The sequence below is a fragment of the Mandrillus leucophaeus genome, unplaced genomic scaffold, assembly GCF_000951045.1.
Source record: "Mandrillus leucophaeus isolate KB7577 unplaced genomic scaffold, Mleu.le_1.0 Scaffold756, whole genome shotgun sequence".
Classification (NCBI taxonomy): domain Eukaryota; kingdom Metazoa; phylum Chordata; class Mammalia; order Primates; family Cercopithecidae; genus Mandrillus; species Mandrillus leucophaeus.
Genome location: NW_012108208.1, coordinates 944,548 through 970,762, shown reverse-complemented (window position 1 = coordinate 970,762; position 26,215 = coordinate 944,548). Strand labels below are relative to the sequence as shown.

General features: G+C 36.1%; 1 protein-coding gene and 1 long non-coding RNA gene across 2 annotated transcripts in view; both read left to right on the top strand.

Annotated features, from left to right (window-relative positions):
- Positions 1 to 26,215, top strand: part of ARHGEF38 (Rho guanine nucleotide exchange factor (GEF) 38) — a 136,645-nt gene that overhangs the window by 8,175 nt on the left and 102,255 nt on the right. The window lies entirely within an intron of this gene.
- On the top strand, positions 662 to 11,389 carry LOC105529227. Its single transcript, XR_001004477.1, has 3 exons — positions 662 to 716; positions 2,367 to 2,429; positions 11,053 to 11,389. It is a non-coding gene; the product is annotated as an uncharacterized LOC105529227 (long non-coding RNA).

Here is a 26,215-nt window from a genome sequence, read left to right as displayed (position 1 = left end):
TGCTTCTTAATGTTAGGTCTCCAATGTCCCTACAAAAAGCCATCACGGATTTCTCCTTCTGTGTTTGTTGTGAAATGGTTGATGAAGACATTGTTTACCTCTCTCAGTGCCATCCAGATTTTATTCAATGGAAAATTGACTCTCCTTAAGAATAAAAACATATCCCCTCCCAGATAAAAACAAGCCATTTACTATATTTAGCTGCTGGGAACTTAGGGTCAAATTTGGTTTTGTTCCCTGGCCTTTATATTAGCTATTTTGTCTGTCTAAAAGTTTCTTTCCCATATAGGCAGGGTCTGGTGGCTCATGCCTATAATCCCAGCACTTTGGGTGGCCAAGGTGGGTCTATCGCTTGAGCCCAGGAATTTGAGACCAACCTGGGCAACATGGTGAGACCCTGTTTCTACTAAGAAAAAAAAAAAAATTGGCTGGGTGGTGGTGCATGCCTGTAATCCCAGCTACTCGGGAGGCTGAGGCACAAGAATCACTTGAACCTGGGAGGCAGAAGTTGCAGTGAGCTGAGATCGTGCCACTGCACTCCAGCCTGGAGTCTCAAAAAATAAAAAAAATTAAAAAAATAAATAAATAAATGACATAATAAAATAAAATAGAAGTTTCTTTCCCCAAATCTCTGCAAGTGTGGATTTTTATCACTGAAGTATCTGTTCACCCTTTTTGGGAGTCCCTCCCTGACCATCCGACCTAAAGTGATGTAGGTGAGGAAATACTTTTCCTCTATCCTCTTAAATTCTGTGACCAGGACCTGTGAATTATACAGACAAAAGACATACTAACAAAAGAAAAAGCATACAAGTTTTACTTGAGGTTAATATTTTTATGTGTCATGGTGGGCTTTGTAGAAAGAAAGAGGTAAAAACCTCAAAGAAGCAGTTAGACCTAGGGGCTTAGATAACATTTTAACAGAGTCATAAATTGTGGAGATATGATAAAGCCAAAGTAAAAGAGTTTAGGGTTGGGGAAAGAAATTGTGGAAAAGTGACTAGGAAATACATGGGAGAAGCTAATGGAAGATAAGGGTTATTTTTGTAAGATTTGTTTGTGTAGGCTCATCTCTGTGTCAACTCCCTGTCTGTGATGATAAGAATATTCCCTTCTTGGTGATACAGGGAGGGCACTTTTCTCATGGTAAACTTACACTCTGTTTTTAAGTAAAAAAGGAAAAGGCAGAGAGCCCTTCCTGCGTCTGCTATTGAGCATCTCCAGCTCAAAATAATCAATATCCCAAAGTGGCATATTTAGGGATGGTGTATTCTGATCCCCCTCAGTGGCTTTCATACTACCTATTACTCTATTAAATTATACTGCTTTATTCTATTTTTGGCTTTTGCTGTCAATTGAATATAACTCTCCTTGGGGAAAAAGACTTAGCATTTAAGCAATGCCTGGTATACAGTTATTCTGCTCAATGACTATTTATTGAATGACTTTATAATAGCCAATGAATAATTACAACTATATTGATCCTGATGACATACTTGCTTTTACAATTCTGTCATTCTCACTTTCCCACTATGTAATGGTAGTTAACTTTCAGTTAACTTCTTTACATTCTTTTCCTGTAAAGAAAGATTATAAATAAATACATTTAATTAAAGAAGAGAATAGAGTTTCCTGACCAAGAAGAATAGGATCTCTTTTTAAATGAATTTATTCAACAAATATTTGCTAGGTATTCACATGTGCCAGGTATGACTAGATCCTAAGAATATTTTTTTTAAATATCAGAAGCATACCCAGCCCAATGAGTGAGACAGGCTGTGAACAAATTATTGTAGTAACATAATAAGTGCCTGGAGTATACTGCAAATTGGGTTTCCGAGTTGCAAATTCTGAAATAGAGATTAGGGTGGAGGGGACTTACTAGGAAACATTCTTGGACCACCACCTGGGGAAGAAAAGGGAAGGACATAAGCCTGGGCAGAGGGAGAGGCCGAACTGTGATGTGGTCTCATTGGAAGCTTCAGCCAACTCTGAAGGGAGTTCTAAAGATGGATGACTTTTTGGAGGTGTCCCCAGTGTTGTGAAGGACCTGGGCCCTTGTATCACACTTTATGTTTGGGGATGTGGCTATCTTGGGAAAGGGCATGACCTGAGAGGTGCTCTCATCTGGGATAATTCCTAAAGAGGGCATATCTGCTGGTTGTACTCCTGGCAGCTGAAATAATAATTTATCCCTTCCTTTAAGGGGAACTAGTACTAACATGGCATCCACCACATATTAAGTGGTTATTACTATTAGAGACATAAATAAAGCAATACAGGAGCTATGATAAGAAAGAACTTAATTGTACCTCTGAAATGCCAAAAGAAAATACATTGAAATCTGATTCTTGAAATCCAATTAGGACTCTTAGGGCAGAAGGCATTCCAGGCAGAGGGATTATGCTGGTCCTCATACATAGGACAAGGTAATAATACTAGTTTTTGTGTTTGGGGATTTCTAAATGGAAGAGCAGGTACAAACACCAACTGAACATCTGTAGTAGGCACTTAGGTGCAGTACGTCATTTCATGCCCTTAGCAACTTTGCAAAAAAGTTATTGCCATATATTTATAGATGATAAAACAGAGGTTAAGAGAGGTATAGGCATTCTCCCAGTGGTCACATAGCTATTAATAGTAACTGGTGAAGTGAGAGTTTTCCTGAGGTACTACTTGGCTCCAAAGTCAGTGCTTTTTCAACTATCATGCAATTTTCCTGTTCTAACCTTAGTTTTTAGTAGTAGTACCTGTTTTGTGGTTTGCTCTTAAGAAATCAACTGATTTTAATAAATCTTTGAACAATACTCACAAGCATCAAGAGAACCGTAAGTTCTGCCAATACATTCATCTGCAATCTTGAAGTGAACAGTGACCAACAAGTATTTTTCAGTAGCTGTGTTATTTTATGCTTCTCAACAAAATGTTCTATATGCTTGGAAATTAGAAAGATATGCACTTGCATTGAATAAGGTCTATACTTCACAGAACCACTAAAATATTCTACTCTAAAAAACCAAAACTGATTATCTGAATTATCTAGTCTTCGAAAACTCCTTGTCATCACTAACTACAGAGTACTTACCTGGATTAGGGTGCTTGGTGAAAGACTGGGTCAGAGTGTCAAACGACATGGCTCCTTTGCTTAACACTCCTCATTGCTTTTCATTTTTCTATAGCTAGCAGCAGTACGCAAAGAGGGGAATATATAAACCCCAGGAGATTTTACAGACAATCTATTGTGCAAAGAAAAAAATAAGTTTGTTTTTCAGTATAGCTCTTTGAAAATATTTATTGTTGTATATGCTTCATAATGTGTATGATACATTAATACTATACATATATTAGAGGTGTATACAAAGACCAGTTTAACTGACACAATAAAAACATTTGCAATGAAATTCTGACATGCTACTACATGGATGATCATCAAAGACATTGTGCTAACTAAAATAAGCTAGGCACAAAAGGACAAACACTATGTGATTCTACTTATATGTGGTACATAGAGTAGTCAGATTCATAGGGACAAAAAATAGAATGGTGGTTTCCAGGGGTTGGGGGAAGCAGGAAATGGGGAGTTATTGTTTAATGGGTAGAATTTCAATTTGGGAAGATGAAAAAGTTCTAATAATTGCACAATAATGTGAATGTATTTAATGCTACTGAACTGTTTACTTAAAAGTAGTTAACATGGTAAATTTTATGTCATGAATATTTTGCCACAATAAAAAATAATTAAAAAGTTTGGTGGCCCCTGGTTTGCAGCATTAAAATGGAATGTAAGGCTTTTCCCAATTTGACTCTGTCTCTTCTCTGGCCTGGAGGACAGTGTTACTTTTGTCAATGAAAAGAGTCAAACTCTGTGAAATATTTGAAGATATTTATTCTGAGCCAAATATGAGTGGCCAATGACCTATGACACAGCCCTCAGGAGATCCCGAGAACATGTGCCCAATGTGGTCAGCCTACAACTTGGTTTTATACATTTTAAGCTTGGGTCAGGAAAGGTGGGACAACTGGGGGCTTCCAGGTCATAGGCAGATTCAAAGATTTTCTGGTTGGCAATTGATTAAGTTATTATCTAATGACCTGGAATCAATAGAAAGGAATGTCAGAGTTAAGATAAGGGGTTGTGGAGACCAAGGTTTTATCATACAAATGAAGATCCCAGGTAGCAGGCTTCAGAGAGAATAGACTGTAAATGTTTCTTACCAGACTTAAACAATCTGTTCTGTGGGTCTTCAGATCAGTTTTAATGTTAATGTTAATTCAGCTGTGTCTGAATTTGAACAGGGATGACGGAATAATGAGACATATCCAACTCCCCTTTCTCATCATGGCCTGAATTAGTTTTCCAATTTAACTTTGCAATGCCCTTGACCAAGAGGAGGGGTTTATTCAGATGGTTGGGGAGCTCTAAGCTCCCCATCATGCAGCTTGGTTTCCATCATGCAGGACAGTTCTACTTTGGACTGGTATGACTTGATTAGGAGGGCTCACCCCCATCCCAGTTGTTTTATAAACCCTGACTCATCTTTCTATGTCTAACCTTCTCAGTCATTACCCCTAAAGGATATTCATGTCTCACGCCCTCTCTATATGTCACATAGTTGGTATTTACATGTCAATGTCTCTCTCAGTTGAACTTCTTGAAGACGGGCATATTTACATCTATAGTGCCTAGAAAAGTTGGTATGCACTCAATTACTATGTTTGTTGAGTTAATGAGTGAGTAAATGAATACATGAATAAACAATCAATGAATGGTGTGGCAGTTGTGCGGTGAAAGTCCTGGTGAATAAAGGAGGCCCTTCTCCGTGGCTCATTCCATCTCAGCCAGCTCTTGATTACCTCTTCTCTGGCTTCAGGGTCACAGCACCTGGTTATGAATCTAACTCAGCTGAAGGAATTATTTATCCGTTTTTCTCATGTCTCACATTTCTCTTCTCTATACTATGTTCTGTTGAATCATCCTTTAAAATTCTGCCATCATTAGCAAGGGCATAAAAAAAATCACATCTACCCATGTACTGGAGAACTGATAAGTTATTCCTCCGAACATAATATCACATTTTCATAACCAGATATAGATATAGAAATTAAATTATTTTTGTTCTGAGATAATCAAACATTCTAAGTGATTTTCTCATTTCCTTCTTTCTGTTAACCAGATCCATACATCTAAAACTATAAATAACATATTTGAAATACTCAGCATTTGAAGAGCTTGTTAATGCCACTCCAATCAGACATTTAGGATTGTCATTGTGTTACAATGGTGCTACTGTTTTTAAACTATTGAAAACTTTACTAAATATTTTTTAAAATACTGCAATTATAATCTCATAGTATGCTTTTGCTTCTTTATTATGAGCATTTCTGCATAGAAGTAAAATATTAACTTAAGATGTAAAATTACATTGCTTTTAATAAACGAATCCTTGGAAAAAAAGGCAGAACAACTCTGAGAAATATGAAGCTTCATTAAATTGCAGTTGTGAGCAAACATTTTTAAGTGTTTGTTTTTTTATATATAGAATATAAGAATCATACAATTGTAGTTAGATTTTTCTTTCAGTGAATCATAAATCAAATAAGATTTTGGAATGGGTTAAATCTATAAGAAAAGCTCAAATTCTATATCTTTTTTGCTATGTGTTCTTATAAGTGTGTGCAAACGAAAAACAAAAAAAAAATTCAAATCATAATTTGATCTTATTTTCAAAATATCCTTTTCCACATTTATATGTTTACGTTCAAACCCTGATGACCTTTTCTGCCCTCATATTACCTCATGTGTAGTAAAGAGTATGTTAATATATTCACTGTGTATACTATATGCATATATAATGCACACTTATGAAAAATATATGTGTGTATATACATACACTGATGCATCAATCACTGTTTTGTATATAGTGTTTGGAACCTGTGTCCTGCAATAATTAACTAAGTTGAACTAAAAGAGTCTGTTTCAATTGGTTGAAAGGAAAATTAACTCTGTTTCTCATTTTTCTAAAATGGGTAAAAAATGGAGAATTGTATTCCTCTACATCTAAACCTATATACAAGTTTTAGTGATAAAAAGTAGTGTGTGGAAGCAAGAATGCTCTGATAATTTTCCCAGAAATTATTTCAAACTTACCTGTACCTTGAATTCATGCAGTACTGGAAGAAAAATCAACACAAAACAAAACAATGATAGGATCAGCCTTCACTATTGTACCATGACTTGCTTCTCTTTAAGTTTCTGCTCAAAAATCACCTTAGTAATGAGGTCTTCTTGACCTTTCTATACAATAGTAACCACCAGCAGCACCTGCTTTATTTTTCTTCATAGTGCCTTGTCACTATCTGGTAGCTATATGTTTCCTTATTAACTGGTTTATTGTTCTCTTCTATCATTAAAATTTAAGTTTCATAAGGGCTGAGGTTTTTCTCTCTTTTTTCTTTTTTTTCATTGCTCTATTGCTAGCATCTAGAACAGGATTTCTCAATATTTATGCTACTAATTCTTTGTTGTGGGGAGTGGTCCTGTGCATTGTACGATATTAGCAGAAACATGACTACCAGGTGCTGGTAGCCACCCCTGACCCCAGCCGTGAGAACCAAAAAACAACTCCAAACCTTGCCAAACATCCTCTGGGGTGGGGGAGATGTACAATTGCCAGATTAAGAGCCACAGGTCTAGAACAATGCACGGCACAATGAACACTCAATAAATATTAGCTGAATGAAAGAACAAATGGATAAAAGCAGTATTTCTTATGCAGCCAAAATTTTGCATTCTCAATAATAGAACAATCACAAAAGAATAATTGAATACAGGGAGGCCTTTATCAAGTCAAGTTTCCCTTCTATTCAGGCCTCAGAATCTTCCCCTTTTCACTCATCTTCTGCTAAAGACTTTAAATAAAAACATTTTCGGAAGCACTCATTTATTTAACTACTAATTGCTCTGTCTGTGGTATGCTGGTCACTGTTGGAGCCTGTAAATTCAAACCAATGCCACTTAAGTATTTTTCAAGACACATAAGCTTTGTTTAATTCCTTTTTGAAATCCACTAATCTACTTTCTGTGCCAATTAGCAGTCAGAGGAAATAAATCACATGCCCTTCCAATGAGGATAAAATATTCCCAGCCCCAATGTTTGAGCTTTCAAATTCAGAGTCGTGGAGGGTCTGTTCCTCCACATTTTCACTTAATACCTCACTGGCTCCTCTCCAAACCCTGTCTGACATGCAATTATTTTCAACCTATTTCACAGAAGGCTGCTCCATTCATCTTTCTGTGGGTCATATTTCCATTGAAACTGATTTTAAAAGATAAAAGATTTTACTGTGTGAAACTTATGTCGGTAGGGTTCAACGCAATGCTAAGCCAAGGTTTTTTTGGGTTTATGGGGGCAGATATGAAATTGGCAGCAGGGAGAGGGATGAAAGAACATTTATAGTCATATCTGGGGGTTTCGTAATGATCTGTCTGGAATAAAACTGTAGATTGAATTATGGGTGGGTGTTTGCACTATATGGGTAGAAAGGGAATTGGACTGATAGAGGCAGGGAGGGAGTGTTGGTCAGAAGTTCTGAACTCAATTTCTGGCTTTGTTACTTGAGGTAGAAAACTTACTCTCTCTAGAAATTAGCTTCCTTTTTTAATATAATGAGATAGAGCTGAGCAGAACTTATCACCTTATCTCCTCTGCCTGCTCTTTTCCCATTGTTCCCTATTTCTTTAAATGGCACCGTGACCCAGTTAACAAGCCAGAAATCTGAGAGTCAGCTTTGACTTCTCCTTTACCCTCTGCATTGATTACTCACCAGTTCATGCTAATTTCACCTCTTGAATTTCTCTTGATCTGTTCAGTTCTTTCTATCTTCTTGGCAATTAGACTAAGCTTAACTCTCTCCTTCTTTCCCCTAGTGACTAGACTGTCTAGGCGAAGAGCCACTTCAATACTCACAGGCTTGCTCCTCACCCTCCCCTCCCAAATCTAGTTCTGTGGAGGCCAAAGTGATCTTGCTAAGAGAATCTAATCATGCCCCTCATTTATTAAAAAATTCCTCATTGTCGAGATCTGTCTCCTGAGAATTTCTCTAGACTCATCCCCTTTTCACAACCTCTATCACTTGTAATTCAGCTGCCCTGAGCTGTTTTCACATCTTTTTTTTGCCACCAAGACTTTAAATACACTATTTCTTTTGCTCATGACACTTTTGCATCTCTCTTCACCTTGTGCTGCCTCTTTCAGATTTCAACTGTGTCACTTCTCCAGTAGGACTGACATCCAGGCTGTGCTCTGCTTGCATGAGTCACAGGTTATTATAATTATATGTGTACTACGGTTTTAATTTTTTTAAATTTTTGTGGGTACATAGTAGGTGCACATATTTATGGGTTACATGAGATATTTTGATACAGGCATGCAAGGCATAGTAATTCCATCAGGATAAATCACCTCAAGCATTTATCCTTTGTGTTACAAATAATCTAATTAAACTCTCTAGATATTTCGAAAAGTACAATTAAATTATTTTTTATTGTAGTCACCCTATTGTGCTATCAAATACTGGGCCTTACTTATTCTTTCTATTTTTTTGTACCCATTAATCACCCCTCTTTCCTCCACTATCTCCACCAAACTACCCTTCCCAGCCTCCGGCAGCCATCTTCTTTTTTTTTTTTTTGAGATGGAATTTCGCTCTTGTTCCCCAGGCTGGAGTGCAAATGGCACGATCTCGGCTCACCGCAACCTCCACCTCCTGGGTTCAAGCGATTCTCCTGCCTCAGCCTCCTGAGTAGCTGGGATTACAGGCATGCACCACGACACCTGGCTAATTTTGTATTTTTAGTAGAGACAGGATTTCTCCATGTTGGTCAGATTGGTCCTTAGGGGATCCTCCTGCTCTGGCCTCTGAAAGTGCTGAGATTACGCACCTGGCCTGCATCCTTTTATGATCTATCTTCATGAGTTCAATTGTTTTAATTTTTAGCATCCACAGATAAGTGAGAACATACAAGGTTTGTCTTTCTGTGCCTGACTTATTTCACTTAACATAATGGCCTCCAGTTCCATCCATGTTGTTGCAAATGATGGGATATTATTCTTTTTATGGCTGAATAGTAAGTACTCCATTTATACCAGTTTTCAAATACTGACCAATGTTTTAAAATGCAAGGTGATTTGTTTGCAGAATCTTTCTGGAATAATTCTTAATCTTTTAGATTTGTCTCACTCAACTCTTAATATAACAGCAGTGCTTTGGCAACTCGACTTCATAAAATTATTTCAAAACATTAAAGCAGTTTTCACAGAAACATACACATGCTATTTTACTCTCATATTTCATTAATTTATGTAAGTTTAGTTAAAGTAATATAATTACAAAGAAGTACAACTGACATAATGAGGTCAGTTGTTGAACACAATTAAATCTTGAAAAATATACCTTGATTGTTAAGTGGAGAAGTACATAGACATCAGTTTGTGTATTTTAGGGAGAGAATGGAAAAATGTTGATTTATCTTATGACTTTAATACCCTGTCTTTACTTCTAGATTATACATATCTTGATGATAAGAGCTGTTATTTATTCATTATAGTATACACAACACAAAGCACAATATCAACTCAATAATCAATATATTATTTTAAAAATTAATATTAAATTAGATATAAGGTTTTTTAACTCCAAAGACTATGGAATTTGTAAAATCGTTAGCTTCAAATTCTAATATTCTTTGATTTGTATGTAATCATAAACATATTTGTGTTGTGATGAAATTATATATTAGTTAATGGCCAGGTTCTTACGTTGTATTATCTTTGTGTTCTCCACAGTCAAATGACTGTGAAAGTTGCTCAATAAGTATGTATCAAATGGTGTATGTGTGCCTGCCTGATGGGTTGTTGGGAGTATGAGAATGTTCCAACATTCTCGAGGTATGTCTTTATTAGCAGCATGAGAACAGACTAATACATACTGCATTTTGTTTATAAAAGTGCATATTCCTGAAAATTATTTTTAGGGTGAGGGCAAGTGTCGTTAAGTAAGGCATTAAACAAAACCTTAAGCTTGGTATATGAAATTATTCACTACAACTATTCTTTACTAAGAGATCAGTAAGATTTCAATACAATTAAGAAAATCTAAATTCAGGATTATTTATTGGTAGTTATTGAAAAATAATATCAGAGGGGAAACTTAATCTAAGTAAACAATGACTTAGAATTTTAAAAGTGATAATAAGTTGTGTACTTTAGCAGGACACAGCTATTTAATCATCTCCTTGCCCATTAAACTTGTTTGAAAAGCGCATTTTCAGTGAATTCTCAGCAACTTATTTGCATTGATGATTTAGCTTTGGGGTAAATGGGAGAGATTCAGATTTTTAAAATTCAGATGTTATTACATTATGCCAAACAACATGCAAGGGCTATATCCCTAGCTCATTTGAATTCAGCCTGAATAATAGCAGTGCACATTAGGCCTGGTGATGAACCGACTTCGTAGCAGTCTTTGCTGTTTTTGCTTTTCCCAGCCAAGGAGGGCAATTTCCTGATAGATGCTCAATTTCCCCTCTTGCCCTTGGAACATTTCCAAGGAAAAGTAAAAGAGGGAAAGCAGGTGCAGCCATTCAGAACCAGATACAGAATAATGGCAAGTAAATCATGGTCATAAAAACAATGACTGACATTTTTTGAGAGATTTCTGGTGTGTCAGACATTGAGTTAAGCAATTTTCACGCTTTATCTCACTTCTCACAACCTCCTAGCAGTGAGCAGTGGTTAACATCCAGGTTCAGGAGCCAGACTGGCTCAGGTTTGAATCCTGGCCCGCTACTTTCAGTAGTGTGACCTTGGGCAAACTACTTAACCTCTGTGTGTGTCAGCTTCTGCATGTGTAAAAGGAAGGGAATATATATACATCTTACTGTGTTTTTGTGAAGATTGAAGAGCAAATGCAAAACAAACTCAGTGTTTGCACTCAAAAATGTTAGCTTTTATTATCATTAATATAATTATTATTGTTATTCTCCTTCTACAGTGAAGCAATTTCGTGAAGCCAGATGACTTGGTCCAGGTCACACAGGAAGTGGGTGTCATTGCTCAGAACTGAACTCTGTGCCTCTCTGTTCAGCAAAATTCCACTACATAGAACATAATGTACTATGATCACAACAGTTCCAGGCAGGGAGTGAAGAGAGAGAGCCCAGACTTCGGAGCTAAGCACATAAAATTTGAATCCCAGCTCTTCTGCATATTCTATGAATCACTGGATATATTTACATACACTCACTGTATTCAGTTTCATCTCTAAAATTAGCGTAATATCCCATTTTTAGAGTTGTGAGAAAGATAATAAATAATGCATATTTTAAAAACTGGTAAATAAAAAGTTCTTGAAACTGGTTGCTCTTATTATAGGCTTTCACAATACATTATAATCAAATATAATTGCAGTAATTCTGTATAATGCTTTAATATCAAAAATAATTTGGGGGAATATACACATTTATAAACAAAATACAGTATGTATTAGTCTGTTCTCATGCTGCTGATAAAGACGTACCTGAGACTGGGTAATTTATAAAGGAAAGAGGTTTAATTGACTCAGAGTTCCACAGGGCTGGGGAGGCCTCAGGAAACTTACAATCATGGCAGAAGAGGAAGCAAACACATCCTTCTCATGGTGACAGAAATGGGAACTATGAGTGAAAAGGGGGTAAAAGTCCCTTGTAAAACCATCAGATCTTGTGAGAACTCACTCGCTGTCCAAGAACACCAGCCTAGGGGTAACCATCCTTATGGTTCAATTACCTCCCACCAGGTCCCTCCCATGATACGTAGGGATTATGGGATCTACCTTTCAACATGAGATTTGGGTGGGGACACAGCCAAACCTTATTGTGGTATATATACACAATGGAGTATCATCAGCCTTAAAAGGAAAGGAAATTCTGATAACTTGATACAACATCAATGAACCATGAGGAAAATGATACAACATAGATGAACCTTGAGTACATTCTGCTAACTGAAATAAGCCAGACACAAAATAACAAATAGTGTATGACTCTACTTATATGAGGTACATAGTAGTCAAATTCATAGAGACAAAAACAGAATGATGGTTGCCAGGGTCTGGAGGGAGGAAGAAATGCATGAGTATTGTTTAATAGATATAAAATTTGTTTAGAAAGATGAAAACATTCTGGAGATGTTTGGTGGTAATGGGTTGGCCAACAATGTGAATGCATTTAATGCCTCTGAACTGCACACTTAAATATAGTTAACATGGTACATTATATGTCATGTATATTTTACTACAATGAAAAAGTCAGAGAAAAAATAATATATCCATCTATAGGAGGAACATTTTGTTATTAAAATTATTGAAATGAGAATTGCAGTCCTAAAATGAATTAATGCCTTTTTTTTTTTTTTTTCTGAGATGGAGTCTCGCTCTGTCACCCAGACTGGAGTGCAATGGCACGATCTTGTTTCACTGTAATCTCTGCCTTGTGGGTTCAAGTGATTCTCCTGCCTCAGCCTCCCAAGTAGCTGGGATTACAGGCACCCACCACCATGCCCAGCTAATTTTTTGTATTTTTAGTAGAGATAGGATTTCACTGTGTTGGCCAGACTGGTCTCAAACTCCTGACCTCAGGTAATCCACCTGCCTTGGCCTCCCAAAGTGCTGGGATTACAGGCATGAGTCACTGTGCCCTGCCTGCTCATGCCTCTTTAGGAAGATTTTTTATCTTTTGCGTTGAATTCCTCCAATAAGTGACTTCAGTCTTTATATTTCATAATAGTGAGAAGGAGTGCATGACTATTCTTACCCACACATGTTCCTATTCAAATTGGCAGATGAGTATTCATCAATGTAGATACTATTCTAACAATACTGTCAGAGGAGAAATAATATTGTTGTGACACCAAGGGAACATTTTTATTATACACATTACCTTGAAATAACATTTTTGCCAGGAAATTTGATGCAGCATACATATGGTGCCTGATAGAAAGAAGCCAGGTGAAAGTACATTAGTCCTGTGTGCTGCACATGATATATAGTCAAACAGCCTGTGAGATAGAAGGATACCATTAACTATGAAGGTCATTCCATCACCAGTATAATGTTTGGAACAAAGATGTATTCAGTTATGCTGTTTACTCTATTTATACTTCAACTCCTCGTCTTTATAAACCTACCTTTCTATGTGATTTTTAAAACTCCCAGAATACTTTTTTTTTAAGAAGAGAAGATCTGTCTTGTTTAAACTGCCTTGCACTCCAAATTCAAATCAAAACCATTATGAATTTTAAAACATGACTTCTTCTGACATTGAAACTTTTCTTTTTTTCCAATTACTACTATAACTGTTAAAATTTTGGAAAAATATTTTAGTATGCCCAGGAAGCCTTGCTATGTCTATTCTATTTGCATTTGTTTCATAGTCTCATTAGGTTCATTTTCCCCCTAATTTTTCATTTGTAGTAAAATGCACATAACAACATTTACCATTTCAGCCACTTTAAAGTGTACAGTTCCGTGGCATTAAATGCATTCATAGTGTTCTGCAGCCCTCACCACCACCTCCAGCACTTTTTTCATCTTGTAAAAGTGAAACTCTCTAACTATTAAACAATAACTGTCTCTTCTCTCCCATCCTCAACCCTGGGCAACCATCTCCATTTTCCATTTCTATGATTTCGATTATTCTAAGTACCTCATACAGGTGGGATCTTATGTATTTGCCCTTTGTGCCTGGCTTATTTTACTTGCCATAATGTCCTCAAGGTTCATCCAGGTTATAACATATGTCATAATTCCCTTTCTTTTTAATGTTGAATAATATTCCATTTTCTGAATATTCCACATTTTGCACATCTATTTATCCATTAAGGGATACTTGGGTTGCTTCTGTGTTTTAGCTACTGTGAATAATGCAATCCTACCAACAATGCTCGAGAATTCCAATTCCAGTTTCTCCACATCCTTGCCAACACTTCTGGCTTATTTTTAAAAATATATTAGCCATCCTAATGGGTGCAAAGTGGTATCTCACTGTAGTTATGATATGCTTTTCCCTTATGATTAGTGATGCTGAGCATCTTTTCATATGCTGATGGGGCCTTGTATATTTTCTTTGGAGAAAAGTCTATTCAAGTGCTTTGCTCATTTTTTATTCAGGTTGTTTATTTTGTTGTTGTTGTTGTTGTTGTTGAGTTTTGGAGCTCTTTCTACATTCTGGATATTAACCTCTTATCAGATATACAAATATTTTCTCCTATGCTGTAAATTGCTCTTTTGTTTTGTTGATAGTGTCTTCTGATGCACAAACTTTAAAGTTTTCACTTTAAATGAAATGAAAGTTTAACTTTTCTGTTTCTTCTTTTGTTGCCTGAGCCTTTGTCATACCCAAGAAATTACTGCCAAATTCAATATCATGAAATTTTTGCCCTATGTTTTCCTTTACGAGTTTTATATTTTTAGATTTCTGATCCATTCTGAGTTAATTTTGTATATGGTGTTAGATAAGGGTCTAACTTCATTCTTTTGCATTCAAATATCCAATTTTCCCAGCACCATTTGTTGAAAAGATTGTCTTTTCCCCATAAAATAGTCTTGTCACCCTTGTAAAATATCATTTGAGCATATATGCAAGGATTTATTTCTGGTTCTTTATTCTGTTTCATTAGTCTGTATTTATGCCAGTACCACAATGTGTTGATTTACTGTAACTTTGTAGTAAGTTTTGAAATCAGGAAGTATGAGTTCCTCCAGCTTTATTCTTCTTCTTCAAGATTGTTTTGGCCTATTGTTGTCCCTTGATATGCCATATAAGGTTTAGGATGGGTTTTTTTTTTTTATTTCTGCAAAAATATTTGGAATTTTGGTAAAGATTGCATTGAATCTGTAAATCGCTTTGGGTAGTATTGACATCTTAACAATATTAAGTCTTTCCATCCATGAACATATCTTCTCATTTATTTATATCTTTAATTTCTTTTAATAATATTTTGTAGTTTTCATTGTACAAGTCTTTCTCCTTTTTGATTAGGTTAATTCATAAGTATTTCATTCTTTTTTATGCTATTGTGAAATGGATACACTTTCTTAATATTTTTTCAGATTGTTCATTGCTACTGTATAGAAGAAATGCAACTGATTTTTGTGTGTTGACTTTATATTCTGCTATTTTACTGAATTTATTAGTTCCAACAATTTTTGGGGTGAACATTTAGTTTTCCACACATGAGATCATACAATTTTAGAACAGAGAGAATTTTACTTCTTTTTTTCCACTTTGGATGCCTTTATCTCTTTTTCTTGCCTAATTGCTCCAGCTAGAATTTTCAGTACTATGTTGAAAAGAAGTGGCAAAGGCTGGGCACAGTGGCTCACACCTGTAATCCTAGCACTTTGGGAGGCCGAGGTGAGTGGATCCCAGGGTCAGGAGTTTAAGACCAGCCTGACCAACATAGTGAAACCCCATTTCTACTAAAGATACAAAAATAAAATAAAATAAAATTAGCCATGCATGGTGGTAGGCACCTGTAATCCCAGCTACTCAGAGGCTGAGGCAGGAAAATCGCTTGATCCCATGTGGCGGAGATTGTAGTGAGCTGAGATGGTGCCATTGCACTCCCACCTGGGTGACAGGGCAAAACTCCGTCTCAAAAAAAAAAAAAAATAAAGAAAAAGCAGTGGCAAGAGCAGGCATCCTTGTCTTGTTTCTGATCTTAGAAGAGAAGCCTTCAGTCTTTCACCATTGAGTATTATGTTTGCTGTGAATTTTTTATATACGGCTTTTATTATGTTAAGGCAGTTTCTTTCTATCCCTCGTTTGTTGGCTTAAACAATTTTTTTATTTCAATAGCTTTTGGGGTACAAGTCGTTTTTGGTTACATAGATTGATTATGTAGTAGTGAATTCTGACATTTTAGTGCACCTATCACCTGAGTAATGTATGTTGTCCCCAATATGTAGTTTTGTATTCCATATAGAATAATGACCTCCAGCTGCATCCAGGTTGCTGCAAAAGACATTATTTCATTCTTTTTATGGCCATATTCCACAGCATGCATATATATAACTTATTTTCTGTATCCACCCATTGGTCAGTGGGCACTTAAATTGGCTTCATATCCTTGCAATTGTAAATTGTGCTGCAAAAAACATACATGTACATGTGTCTTTTTCATATAATGACTTCTTTCCTTTGGGTAGATATCCAGTAGTGGGATGGCTGGATCGAATGGTAGATCTACTTGTAGTTCTTTAAGGAATATCCATACTATTTTTCACAGAGGTTGTATTAATTTACATTCCCACCAGCAGAGTAGAAGCATTCTCCTTTCATCACAACTACATCAACGTCTATCATTTTTTTACTTTTTGATAATAGCCATTCTTACTGGAGTAAGGTGGTATCCCATTGTGGTTTTAATTTGCATTTCCCTAACAATTAGCGATGTTGAGCACTTTTTCATGTTTGTGGGCCATTTGCATATTTTCTTTTGAGAAACGTCTATTTATGTCCTTTGCCCACTTTTTGATGGGGTTGTTTTTTTCTTAATTTGTTTGAGTTTCATGTAGATTCTGGATATTAGTCCTTTGTCAGAGGCATAGTTTAAAAATATTTTCTCCACTCTGGATTGTCTGTTTATTCTGATGATTATTTCTTTTGCTGTGCAGAATCTTTTTAGTTTAATCAGGTCTCATTTATTTATTTTTGCTTTTTTTCCATTTGTTTTTAGGGTTTTAGTCATAAATACTTCGCCTAGGCCAATGTCCAGAAGAGTTTTTTCAAAGTTATCTTCTAGAATTTGTATGCTTTCAGTCCTAGGTTAAGTCTTTGATCCATCTTGAGTTTATTTTTGTATAAGGTGAGAGATAGAGATCCAGTTTCATTCTTCTACATGTGGATATCTAGTTTTCCCAGCATCATTTATTAAATAGGGTTTCCTTTTCCCAACTGACGTTTTTGTATGCTTTGTTGAAAATCAACTGTTTATAAGCATTTGACTTTATTTCTGGGTTCTCTATTCTGTTCCCTTAGTCTATCTGCCTCCTTTTGTGAGTGCCATGTTGTTTTGGTAACTACAGCCTTGTAGTATAACTTAAAGTCCAGTAATATGATGTCTCCAGATTTGTTCTTTTTGTTTAGGATCGCTTTAGCTATTTGGGGTTTTTTTTGGTTCCATATGAATTTTAGGATTGTTTTTGCTATTTCTGTGAAAAATGATGTTGGTATTTTGATGGCAATTGCATTGAATCTGTAGATTGCTTTGGGCAGTATGATCATTTTCACGGAATTGATTCTTCCAATCCATTAGCATGGAATGTGTTTCCATTTGTTTGTGTCATCATTATTTATTTCAGCAGTGTTTTGTAATTCTCCTTGTAGAGATTTTTCACCTCCTTGGTTAAGTATATTCCTAGTTATTCAATTTTCTTTCTTTCTTTCTTTCTTTTTTTTTGCAGCTGTTGTAAAAGGAATTGAGTTCTTTATTTGATTCTTGGCTTGCTCATTGTTGGTGTATGGCAAGCAGCACTGCTGATGTGTGTACTTTACTGAATTTGCTTATCAAATCTAAGAGTCTTTTGAAGGAAAATTTTGGGTTTCCTAGGTATAGAGTCATGTCACCAGAGAGCAGTGAAGTTTGACTTTCTCTTTTCCAGAATGGATCCCCTTATTTCCTTCTCTTACCTGTTTGCTCTGGCTAGGACTTCCAGTACTATGTTGAATAGGAATGGTGAAAGTGGGCATCCTTGTCTTTTTCCAGTTCACAGGAGGAATTCTTTCAACTTTTCTTCCTTCAATATGATGTTGGGTTTGTTGAGGGTTTTTATCATAAGGGGATACTGAATTTTATTGAGTGGTTTTTTTCTGCATCCATTGAGATGATCATATGATTTGTGTTTTTAATTCTGTTTATGTGATGTATCACATATATTGACTTGTGTATGTTTAACCATCTCGGCAACCTGAGGATGAAACATACTTGATCGTGGTGTATTATCTTTTTGATTTGCTGTTAGATTCAGCTAGCTAGTATTTTATTGAGAATTTTGCATCTATGTTCAAAAGAAATATTGGTCTGTAGTTTTCTTTTTTTTGTTGTACTCTTTCCTGTTTTTTGTATCAGAGTGATGCTGGCTTCATAGAATGATTTAGGTAAGATTCCCTCTTCCTCTACCTTTTGTAATGGTTTCAGTAGGATTGATGCCAATTTTTCTTTGAACGTCTGATAGAATTCAGCTGTGAATCCATCTGGTCCTGGTTTTTTGTTGTTGTTGCTGTTGTTGTTGTTGGCAAATTTCTTGTTACTTCTCCCATCTCGCTGCTTATTATTGGTCTAATCAGGGTTTCTATTTCTTCCTGACTTTAACTAAGAGGGTTGTATGTTTCCAGGAATTTATCCATTTCCTACAGGTTTTCTAGTTTATGTGCCTAGAAATGTTCATAGTAATCTCAAATGATCTTTCCCCCCCCTCCCCCCCGTGGTGTCAGTTGTAATGTCTCAATTTCATTTCTAATTGAGCTTATTTGAATCTTCTCTCTTCTTGGTTAATCTTGCTAATGGTCTATCAATTTTGTTTATCTTTTCAAAGAACCAGCTTTTTGTTTCATTGATCTTTTGTATTTTTTTTTGTTTGTTTGTTTAATTTCTTTTGGTTCTGCTCCGATCTTTGTTATTCCTCTTCTTCTGCTAGCTTTGGATTTAATTTGTTATTTTTTCCTTAGTTCCTTAGACTGTAACATTAGAATGCCAATTTGTGATCTTTTAGACTTTTTAATGTGGGCATTCAGTGCTATAAACTTTCCTTTTAGCATTCCATTTGCTGTATCCCAGGGTTTTGATAACTTGTGTCATTATTATCATTTATTTCAAAGACTGTTTAAATTTCTATCTTGATTTCATCATCAACCTCAAAATCATTCAGGAGCAGATCGTTTAATTTCTGTGTATTTGTATAGCTATGAGAGTTCCTTGTGGAGTTAATTTCTAGTTTTATTCCACTGTGGTCTGAAAGATAATTGATATTATTTTGATTTCTCAAAATTTATTGAGACTTGTTTTGTGGCCTATTGTATGGTCTGTCTTGGAGGCTGTTGCATGTGCTCATGAGAAGAATGTATATTCTGCAGTTCTTGGGTAGAATGTTCTATAATACCTGTTATGTCCGTTTGTTCTAGAATATAAGTTAAGTCTGTTTTTTCTTTGTTGACTTTCTGTCTTGATGATCTGTGTAGTACTGTCAGTGGAGTATTGAATTTTCCCACTATTATTGTGTTGCTGTCTTAGGCCTAGTAGTAATTGTTTTATGAAAATGGGAGCTCCTGTGTAAGGCACATATGAATTTAGAATTATATCTTCCTGTTGAAGTTATCCTTTTATCATTATAAAATGACCTTTTTGTCTTTTTCTGTTGTTGCTTTAAAGACTGCGTGATCTAAGAATAACTATTCCTCTTCGCTTTGGTTTCCATTTGCATAGAATATCTTTTTCCACTTTTTTACCATGAATTTATATTGATCTTTACATTTTAGGTAAGCCTCTTGAAGACAGTTTATATTTGGTTTGTGATTTTTGTATCCATTATGCCAGTCTGTATATTTTAATTGGAGCATTTAGCCATTTACATTTAACATTAATATTGAGATGTGAGGTGCAGTTTCATTTATCATGTCATTGTTACCTAGATACTTTCAGTTTTTCTCATTGTGTTACTGTTTTATAGGCCCTGTGGATTTTATGCTGTCAAGAAGTTCTATTTTGGTGCATATCAAGCCTGGCTGTTCTTGGTGTATAGGAATGTTAGTGGGGTTTTTTGGTATGTTGATTTTGTATCCTGAAACTTTGCTGAATTTGTTCATCAGCTGAAGGAGTATTTGGGCCAAGATTATAGGGTTTCCTAGATACAGAGTCATGTCATCTGCAAACAGGAATACTTTGACTATTTTGATCCCCTTTCTTTCTTTCTGTTGCCTGATTGTTCTGGCCAGTATTTCCAATACTATGTTGAGTAAGAGTGGTGAGAGAGGGCATTCTTGTCTTGTGCCAGTTTTTAAGGGGAATGCTTTCAGCTTTTGCCTATTTAGTATGTTACTGGCTGTGGGTTTGTCATAGATGGCTCTTATTAGTTTAAGATATGTTCCTTCAATACCTAGTTCATTGAGAGTTTTTAACACGAAGGGATATTGAACTGTATCAAAAGCTTTTTCTACATCTGTTGAGATGATCATGTGGTTTTTGTCTTTAGTTCTGTTTATGAGATTAATCACAATTACTGATTTGCATATGTTGAACCAACCTGGCATCCCAGGGATGAAGCCTACTTGATTGTGATGAATTAGCTTTTTGATGTGCGGCTGGATTTGGTTTGCCAGTATTCTGTTAAGGATTTTTGCATCGATGTTCACCAAGGATATTGGCCTGAAGTTTTCTTTATTTGTTGTGTCTCTGCCAGTCTTTGGTATCAGGATGATGCTGGCCTCATAGAAGGAGTTAGGGAGGAGTTCCTACTCCTCAATTTTTTGGAACAGCTTCAGTAGGAATTATATCAACTTTTATTCATACCTGTGGTTGAATTTGGCTGTGAATCCCTCTGGTACTGAGCTGCTTTTGGTTGGTAAACTATTTACTACTTATTCAGTTTTGGGGCTCATTATTGGTCTGTTCAGAAATTGAATTTCTTCCTGGTTCAGTTTTGGGAGGGTGTATATGTCCAGGAATTTATCCATTTCTTCTAGATTTTCTAGTTTGTGTGCATAGTGTATTCAGAATAGTTTCTGATGATTGTATTTCTGTGAGGTCAGTGGTATTACCTCTTTTGTCATTGCCAATTGTGTTCATTTGGATCTTTTCTCTTTTCTTCTTTATTAGTCTAGCTAGCAATATATCTTAATAATTTTTTCAAAAAAACCAGATCTTGGATTCATTGATCTTTTGAACGGTTTTCATGTCTTGATCTTCTATTCAGCTCTGATTTTGATTAGTTTGTGTCATCTGCTAGCTTTGAGGTTGGTTTGCTCTTCCTTCTTTAGTTCTTTTATTTGTGATGTTAAGTTGTTAAACTGAGATATTTGTAACTTTTCGATGTGGGCATTTAGTGCTATATATTTCCCTCTTAACACTGCCTTAGCTGTGTCCCAGAGATTCTGGTATGTTGTGTCCTTGTTTTCATAGGTTTCAATGAACTCCTTGATTTCTCCCTTAATTTCATTATTTACCCAAAAGTCATTCATGAACAGGTTGTTTCATTTCCATGTACTTGTGTGGTTCTGGGCAATTTTCTTACTCTTTAATTCTAATTATATTGTACTATGGTCTGAGGGAGTGGCTGGTATAATTTTCAGGGGTTTTTGTGTATTTGCTGAGCATAATTATATGTCTGATTGTGTGGTTGATTTCAGAGTATGTACCATGTGACAATGAGAAGAATGTATATTCTGTTTTTTCTGTTTGTGTCTTTGTTTTTTTGAGACAGAGTCTTACTCTGTTGCCCAGGCTGGAGTGCAGTAGCATTATTTCATTTCACTACAACCTCCACTTCCCTGGTTCAAGCAATTCTCTTGCCTCAGCCTCCCGAGTAGCTGGGACTACAGGTGACCACCACCACATCCGGCTACTTTTTGTGTTTTTAGTAGAGGTGGGGTTTCACCATGTTGGTCAGGCTGGTCTCAAACTCCTGACCTCAAACGATCCACCAACCTTGGCGTCCCAAACTGTTGGGATTACAGGCATGAGCCACCAAGTCTGGCCTATTCTGTTGTTTTTTGGTGGAGAGTTCTGTAGTGGTCTAGAGGGTATAATAGAGACTGTAAGGAAGAAGCATTATTCGCAATACTCCTTGCCTGTTTAACTCACCCCTCCTGCAGGAGTAGTTGGGGGCCAAGAACAAGTCCCGGTGCACTGTAGCCCCATGCAGGATTCCCAGCTTTCTGTGCCTTGAACCAGCATCTGTGGCTTCCTTCTGTCCCCTCTCAATGCCTTTTCTTTGAAGATTTACTAGGAGCGCACCAGTCTTCCCAGTGTTTTGGTCACTTGGTGGGATATGTTCCTCCTGCTTGCATGTAGTTGGCCATCTTGGAATGAACTCAGGATTAGCATTTTTCAAAAATTCTGAAAAGCTCCCAGCTTTTAGCACTTCAAATAATGCTCTTCCTTATATTCTCTATTATACCCTCTAGATCTCCAAGTAAACATCAGTTGTACCTTCTTATTCAATCCTCAACATCTCCTAACCTCTCTCACATATTTTACATGTCTATTGCACTCTGTAAAATTTTCTTGGCTTGTTCATTAATCCCTTTAACTTTATATAATTTACTATTTAGTTCATTATACAACTCAACTCTTTATTCAACTTAGTCATTTATTGATTAAACAAAATAATTAAGTTTTAATTATTATGAGCTTTTAAGATTCTGTATTGTCTTTTAAAATCCACTTGATCAATTTTATAGTCTCTTGTTTCTTGCTCACAATTTCAAACCATTACTTGTTTTTTAGACCTATTAAATACCCTTTTTATATCTCTAATAATTTCAGTATCTCAAGACTTTGTGGATATAATTATGGTGTGTTTTAGGATTTTTTTAAATCTTGTATTCCTATGGCCAGGCGTGGTGGCTCACGCTTGTAATCCCAGCACTTTGGGAGGCTGAGGTGGGTAGATCATGAGGTCAGGAGTTCGAGACCAGCCTGGCCAACCCAGTGAAACCCTGTCTCTACTAAAAATACAAAAATTTAGCTGAGTGTGGTAGCAGGCGCCTGTAATCCCAGCTACTCAGGAGGCTGAGGCAGGAGAATCACTTGAACCCAGGAGGCAGAGGTTACAGTGAGCCAAAATCATGCCACTGCACTCCAGCCTGGGTGACAGAGCTAGACACCATCTTAAAAAAAAAAAAAAAAAAAAAAAAAATCTCGTATTCCTTGCAATGTAGCTGCGAGGAACAGTTGAAGCCTGACTTGAATTTCTATTCAATTTCAGTAAGCTTTATTCTTTATTTCCTTTATTCTGTTTTCTTTTGGCTTATTGTATATTTTTTTAATTATTTAGTTAAGAGTCAAATCATTTTCACTCTTGCTTCTTTTCTTGTATGTGAACTTAAGTCTATAAATTTTCTGTAAGCAGTGCTTTATCTAAATTCCACGTTTTAATTTGCAATATTTTTCTTATCCTTATAACAGATATCTTCTATTTACTTTAGTCATTTCTTCTGTGACCCATCAGTTATATTGTAGGAGTAAATATTTTCTTTTTTTTGAGACGGGGTCTCCCTCTGTCGCCCAGGCTGGAGTGCAGTGCTCGGATCTCAGCTCACTGCAAGCTCCGCCTCCCGGGTTTACGCCATTCTCCTGCCTCAGCGTCCTGAGTAGCTGGGACTACAGGCTACTGCCGCCTCGCCCGGCTAGTTTTTTGTATTTTTTTTAGTAGAGACGGGGTTTTACCGGGTTAACCAGGATGGTCTCGATCTCCTGACCTCGTGATCCGCCCGTCTCGGCCTCCCAAAGTGCTGGGATTACAGGCTTGAGTCACCGCGCCCGGCCTGAGTAAATATTCTCTGTCCTAACAGTCTATTAGTTTCTGAGAGTTACGTTTAAAATATCACTATTAAGGCTGATTTGTCAAATTCTACCTTCAGCTTTTTCACTTTTTGCTTCTCGTTTTAAAAGCATGTTATTCAGTACATACAGAATTAGAATTTTCATATCTTCCTAATGAATGGAACACGTTATCACTAGATAGTGCCTGCTTTTATTTTTGCCTTAAAGTCTATTTTATCCGTATAAAATAGCTATATCCCACACTTCCTTTAATTAGTATTTGCGCAGTATATATAGTTTTTACTTTCATCTTCCTGTGTGCTTACGTTCTCTACTGTAAATGGCATATAGTTGTTTTTTGAATACAGTTTGATAATATGGTCATTTGAGTTATGATTACGTATAGATTTGGATCGACTGCCTTGTACTTATTTTTCTCTTTCGGTTTTCTCCTTTCTTCTGCTGAATTGCTTTCTTTCCTCTACTGATTTTGAAATTTTACATGCTATTTTATTATTTTAATGGTTGGCCTTGAAATTTTAACATATATCCTTAATTTAGAAACATCTAAAGTTCATTAATGTCTTTAGCTTTTCTGCAATATCGCAAAAATGTTTAAATGTTTAAAATACAATTCTCCACAATCTCTCCCAAGCTGTCCTGTCCACCAAATCGCTTATCCAGTCCCCAATGTTCTCCCACCTGCCCACACATTGGTCTGCTTCCTGATCCTTAAACGCCATGCACATCCTCACCTTAAGGTTTTCCACTGACCAATTCATCTGCTAAAAACCACCTCCCCCAGATAACTGCATGACTCTCTCACCTTTCAACTCAATTTCAGGCTTTTCCTGCCATCTTAATTAAAATTGCACGTTTTTTAAGCTCTTCCTAGCAGCTTTCATAGCATTATTTTTCTCTATGCCACTTATCACCTTTTAGTATACTAAATAACTTGTTTAAATTATTTGTGTTCTTCTTCCCCAACTAGAAGTTAAGTTCCATGAGGAAAGGAATTTGTTTTATGATTTTTTTTTAATTGCCATATCCCCAGAGCCTAAGATGATTTTGGGATCATAGTAAGCCCTTAGTATTTATTTGTTAAGCATTCAATAATTTCAGACCTCAAATCCATGTGACAGCCAGTTAGTGTCCTTGAATTGTTAAGGGATGCTATTTTTTTTCTATTGATCATCACCAAGGCTGAGACAAATCATTTTATTGATGTCTCTTTATTTGGAGCATTATTTTTACTTAGTGCGTTTCGTTTTCGGATCCTTTATCTGGATATATTTCCTAAGTATGTTCCCTTTTCCCACTCTTGATTTAAAAATTGTCCAATAACTAAATATTTTTATCTATTTATGGTTCAGTTCATGAAAAACAAATGGGAGAATAGATATTGAGCAGGCAACAGCAGTGTCTGACACAATTATGCTGATGTTACAAAAAAAGATCCCTACTATATACTGTTACAGTTGCAAAAGCAAGTTGCAGAAGAATATGTATGTGAGCTTGTTATTGTTAAAAAATAAAACAAACAAAAAACTGAACTTCTGTAAATACGTGTATTTGTATGTGCATGGAGATATTTTGAGAAGGCTATACACTAAACTAGAATACAATCAATAATACAGTAATTATCACATTGTAATTAATAAATAGGGATTGCATCTAATAACAATAAAACATTTACAAGATATCCACTATAATGCCAGACACTGTTACAAGTGTTTTACAGACATTAACTAATTTAATCTTCAAAATCACTGTATAAGGCTTTACTGACGTAACGTTATCCTTAACTTACATATGAGAAAATTGATACAGGAAGAGCTAAGTAACTTGTCTGAGGTAATAGATCTAATAAATGGTAGTGGTGGAGTTTGAACCCAGGCAGTCTGGCTCCCAAGGCTATGCACTTAAACCCCTACTATATCTACATCTGTCTCTCTCTCTCTATCTGTATCCATATCTATCTATAGCTATAGCTATTTCTATCTCTATATATAACCTATCTAGATAGATATCACAAGTGTATATTATTTTATAATTTACAAAGAAAGAAAGAAATTACCTCTCCTTAAATTCACCCCCAAATGGCAGTAGTAGTAGCAAAAGCAAGATGAAAGGATAAAGAGGATAGGACAAATTCTAAGCAAAACCTGGCTATCAATGAAGATTGTCTTCAGTCCTCTCCCAACACCCCTTTGCCTTTGGGTGCTGTTGCACTTCTCTAAGAGATCAAGGTTCTCCCGATGCATATACCCAGGCCAGATAAACTGCTCAGAATTCTAAACCCCAGCTTTGTTCTGACTTTCCTCTGAAAGCAGCATCCCTATTTTTTTTGCTCTTCCTCTTCCAACTGAACTAGCTGTCCACCCACTTTAGAGTCATGCATTTTTTTTCTTGACAAGTTGATAACCACAAAATAATAGGATAATTGTTTGCTCCAGACGATGGGAAAGTTTGAGACTATAGAGAAAGTAACCCTATTGTTCCCATTCGCACAGAAATAGTTAACATTTGTATTGTTTTAAAGATCTCTGTTCTGTTCCATTGGTCTATATCTCTGTTTTGGTACCAGTACCATGCTGTTTTGGTTACTGTAGCCTTGTAGTATAGTTTGAAGTCAGGTA